This window comes from Canis lupus, chromosome 12, assembly GCF_048164855.1.
Source record: "Canis lupus baileyi chromosome 12, mCanLup2.hap1, whole genome shotgun sequence".
In the NCBI taxonomy this organism is placed as follows: domain Eukaryota; kingdom Metazoa; phylum Chordata; class Mammalia; order Carnivora; family Canidae; genus Canis; species Canis lupus.
Genome location: NC_132849.1, coordinates 51,629,053 through 51,634,282, shown reverse-complemented (window position 1 = coordinate 51,634,282; position 5,230 = coordinate 51,629,053). Strand labels below are relative to the sequence as shown.

The window sequence follows — 5,230 nt, the reverse complement described above, 5'->3', positions numbered from 1 at the left end:
GAACTTCTCTGATTCCTCTCTCTGGTGGGGGCTGGGGCTTACTGGTAGGCCCCACAAAACTGGAATGGAGACCACCCAGGGCTTGTTACCCAGAGTGTGGTTCATGGTGGTGGAGGGAGTCGATCAGGTTGTGCTGACTTCTATAACACACTATAGGTGGATGGTTACGACCAGAGGTACTCTAGAAGTAAACCAGGAGTTGAGACTTAGGAACAATACATGCCAGTGAGAAAGTCACAGAGATTAATGCAAGAAATAGCATCTAAAGTGGCAGAAATGAGAGGAGTTGTGGACTGACTCCAGTGGGGAGAGTCTGACAGCAGGATACTATTATCATCTATTTATCCCCATATATATTGTGTGAGCACTTCTTTAAATGGACTAGGTCCAAATAGGCCAGGTGAGAGATGATGAAAGCATGATCCGCCAGAGGCACCACGGGGGTCAGAGAGGAGAGAAAAATACTCCAGATTTATTAGGGAGATCCAATAGCTAATTATATGATTCCTTAGTTTTCAGAAAAAAAAAAAAAGTCATTTGCCCCAAATTAAAGACCCTTCCTCTCCCTGCCCCCAGTTTGAGTCTGAGCTTCCATTACTTATTTTAACTTGGAACCCTTTCTTTTAAATGACTTAAAGTGACTGTTCTTCTCTTGTTCTTCTTTCCTCACTGAGACCACACTGACCCATCTTTTAGGACCACTGGTTAAACAAGACTTCCCAAAGCTTCCATGATTTTTCAGTATATAAGCTGGAAATGATTTTCCCTCACTGAATTGCTACCAAACTCCTGGGGCCTTTTTTGAGGTACTATTTCCTTTCTTGTAATATATCAATTTGTGTGTGATTATTTTCCCTACTAGACTCTAAGCCTCTTGAAGACATGTACCATGTCCTACTTCTCTCAGCATTATCAAATTCTAGAGCTTCATGAATATTTGTTGAGTGAATATAAAGGACCATGTTGGTAAAATTTATGACCATGAATAACTTTAAGATTAGAGATCGAGTAAGTGCCTGAAAGGATCAGTGTTTTGTATTAATCGAAAGTTGCATTGCCCAGTATGGTACCCACTAGTCATATACTGCTATTTAATTTCAGATTAAAATTAAATGGAAATTTTAAGATGTGTCCCTCCTCCTTCTCACTAGCATATTTGAAGTACTCAGTAGCCACATGTGCCAAACAGCTAGTGTATGGGCTTTTCTAGCTCACAGAGAGTCCTATTGGACAGTACTGGTCCCTGGTAACTCCAAGTTTCCAAATCTTAGTTCCCAAGCTCATAGTCTTTGCTTTCATCTTTCTCAGTCTTCAAATTTGTCTTTTCTGAGCAGCTCTGCCTGGATGCAGATAGTTCATTTGCTCTATTCACATAGTCTCAGCTGGCACTCTGGATAAGAAAAGTCTCCCACCGGTTGTGTGGTTCTACTAATTTTATCAAGCCAGTTAGTTAACTTATTCTTTATTTATAAGCAGATTTATTGAGGTATAAGTTACACACCATAAAAATCATCCCTCTTGAATGTAGAATTCATTGATTTTTAGTGAATGTGTAGAGTTGTGCAATCTCCACGGCAATCTTATTTTAGAACATTTGCATCACCCTAGCAAGATCCATTGCACTCTTTTTTTTTTATTCGCTCCCCACTCTCAAACAACTTTTTTTTTTTTTAACAATGATTCATTTGCATTTTTATTATTTCGCCAAGAGAAGAAACAGAAGTTGTCTGGCTTTCTTCACACCAACCAATAATTTTGGATTTTAAAGTTGGGATGTTTTCCATAATGAGCTGAATCAAAAATCTACTTGAAAAATATATATTTATTTAAGAAACATTCAGATTATTTGCACCTAAGACATCAATCGTTGAGATTCTTTGTCTTTGATTCCATGTTGCTGGAAAAAAGTTTGAACAAGATTGCATGTTCATTTGTCCTTAGTTGCAAGTATTATGGGCAATTTCACACTTTGCCTAATGAAAGGATAACCCTTCTTCAACACAATCAGAACTCAACAGTGACTCAGAAGAAATATCCTGTACCCTTAATATTGCCAGTTTGAGACATCAACATGAAAATCCTTGATGAGGGGATCCCTGGTGGCTCCTTGGGGGTTGAGTGCCTGCCTTCAGCCCAGGAGCATGACCCTGGAGTCCCAGGATCCAGTCCCGCATCGGGCTCCCTGCATGGAGCCTGCTTCTTCTTCTCCCTCTGCCTCTCTCTCTCTCTCTGTGTGTGTCTCTCATGAATAAATAAAACCTTAAAAAAATCACTGATGAGATTGAGAAGATGTCTCTAGAAATCAATTAATTGATGTGCCTAAGAGTTCCACAATAGTATTTTGCTTTTTATTTGCACCATTGATTGATTTTTTTAAAAATCTATGTTTATTTTTCCTCTGTCTAAAGTGTTCAATGTAATGACACTGACTCTTCAAGACTGTCATTTTGAGTCTTCTTGTTCTACCTTATTGGATCCTAACACATCCCTTCCCCACCTTTTTTGCCTTAAATTCATTCATTAAAATCATTATTCTGTCAGAGATTCATATATAGGTGCTCTGGTCATTTGGAGATCATGGGAAAAGCTTGTTTTTTTGTATGGCCTGGAGTTCAGCTGTCATATTGGAAGTGGGGTTGGAGCTTCCCCACTCATTGTCACATCCACTTGCTCTACTCCACTTGTTTCCATTGGATACTCCACAGGTATCTGAGGATTTGCCATGCTGGCTGAAGCGCCCATTCCTCAGAAATCCCCAGGAGAAGATTTGACCCGGCTGACAGGTGCTTGTGGGCTGCCAATAAATCAAGATGATCAGATTTTTGGTTCAAAGGGAAATTTTTCTTTCACACTTTCAAGTACAGATGGAGCCACATATGTAAACCCCCGAAAGACCTGGTTGGCACTTTCACTGAGAGTTGAGTCATCTGGGCTGTCAACAGGTGTCTGATGTGTAAACTTTGAATGAAACTGACTCACATCCTCTTCAGCTTGCAACAGAGGTTTAAAGGAGGGGGCTCTACCTTCTGAGCCAGTAGTTCTTCCTGGTTTATATGCCCAAAGAACGGATGAGCTTGAACTTCTCCAGCATCCCCAGGACCAGCTCCAAGCCAAGAAGCAACATTTCTTTTCAGAAGCTTTTTAAGCAGATCTCTGGCTTCTTGTGTGAGGTAGAGAGGCAAATTGAATGTACTTTTGAGGATTTTGCCAATCGTTTTTCTTTCCATCCTCCCTAGTGATCGGGGGTGCTCCAGTCAGCAGGTCATGCATGAATGTTCCCAAACTCTACCAATCCACAGCACGATTGTGGCCACTTCTCATTAAAACTTCCGGGGCATGTATTCTATTGTTCCATAAAATGTGTGTGTGACTGTTCCATCGTGAACAGATTCTTTACATAATCCAAAGTCTGTTAGTTTCACATGACCTTGATGATTAAGTATGATATTCCCCAGCTTCGGGTCTCTGTAGATAATCCCCTTTTGATGTAAATGCCCCAAAGCCCTGGAGATTTCTGCCAAGTAAAAGCAGGCTGTGTCTTCCATAAATATTCTCTTTCTAACTGCATAAATAATTCTCCTCTGCTGAGATATTCAAGGATGAGGTAGAGTTTTCCACTGGTCTGAAAGGCATAAATTAAATCCACAATGAGGGATGCTTTACTCCCTCCAGAATATTCCGTTCTGCTTTTGTATGAGCTGTATCTTCAGCATTTTCTACTCTCATTGCCTTTTTAAGCACCTTCATGGCAAATATTTTCCCACTATTTCCTGTTACTTGAAAAACCTTTCCTTGGCCCCCTTTACCAAGTAACTGAAGTAGCTCAAAACATTGATCTGATTTTTTTTTTTTTTCTGGCCCTCTGTTCACACTAGTTTCCTAAATTTCAAGTTTCTCACAATGTTCCATGCCAAGTTCATATGGCCCAACTCCTCCAGGGTCCATGCTTTCATTTAACTAACCGCCCCACCCACAGCTCATCCTCAGAGCCTGCATCTTTGGCTGGTCCAGATCAATGTCAAATACTCTGGCCATGTCCTCAGTTTCCCTGATTCTGAAGTCCAGCTCTGGGTAAAATCTGTCATGCCACCTCAGTCATTGCCTTATGGGCCTGGACCCACTGCGGCCCCCATCACTGCTGCTTCTGTCATCACCGGCTGCTTGGGCTCAGTGCCGCAAACAACTTCTAATCATTTTCTACTCCTATAGATTGCCTTTTCTGGGCATTTCATATCAATGGTATTGTGCAATATGCAGCTTTTTGTGTCTGGCTTCTTTAAGTTAGTGTAATGTTTTTGAGATTCATCTATGCTGTAGTTCCTATAGTACTACAATTCCTTTTTATTGCCAACTAAGATTTTATTGTATGAGTATACCACTTTTTGTTTATGCATTCACCTGTTGATGGATATTCGAGTTGTTGCCACTTTTTGGTCATTATGATTAATGTACAAGGACGATTTGAATACCATGTCTTTGTGTAGACATATGTTTTTAATTCTTGGGTACATAAGAATGTACCCACTGGTCAATCTGATTAGCTTTTTAAGAAACAGATAAATTGTTTTCCAGAGTGGCTGCAGCATTTCACATTTCCATCAGCAATACATGGTCTTCTCATTTCTCCACACTCTCCCACATCCCTGCCACTTGTTAGTGCTTGACTCTTACTATAGTTGCCTGGTAAAATGGCATTTTACGGTTTTAATTTGTATTTATCTCAGAACTGATGATGTTGAGAATCTTTTATGTGCTTGTTGGCCACTTGTGTATCTATTCAAATATTTTGCTTATTTTCAAGGCAGGCTGTCTTCTTAGTAGTGAGTTGTAAGAGTTCTTTATATAGTCTGGTTACAAGGGTCTTATCAGATATACCATTTGCAAATATTTTCTCCCAGTCTGGGTTTGTATCTTCACTTTCTTTTCTTTTCTCCTTTTTAAGATTTATTTGTTTATTTTTGAGAGAGAGAGAGAGCGCACACACAGGCATGTACAAGGGGAGGGCCAGAGGGAGAGGGAGAGAGAGAATCTCAATCCTGATTCAGGGTTCGATCCCACAACTCTGAGATCATGACCTGAGCTGAAACCAAGAGTCAGAGGCTTACCTGACCCAGAGAACCAGGGGCCCTTGCATTTTCACTTTCTTGATGGTATGTTTTGAGTTTCAGAGCCTCTTAATTTTTATGTAGTCCAATTTATATCAAAGCTTTGCTCTTGGAATAGAAAAGTA

At 40.2% G+C, this 5,230-nt stretch overlaps 1 pseudogene; it reads right to left on the bottom strand.

Moving 5' to 3' along the window:
• Window positions 1-2,537: 2,537 nt before the first annotated feature.
• On the bottom strand, window positions 2,538-4,071 carry LOC140600740 (ribosomal protein S6 kinase beta-1 pseudogene; annotated as a pseudogene).
• Window positions 4,072-5,230: the final 1,159 nt, after the last annotated feature.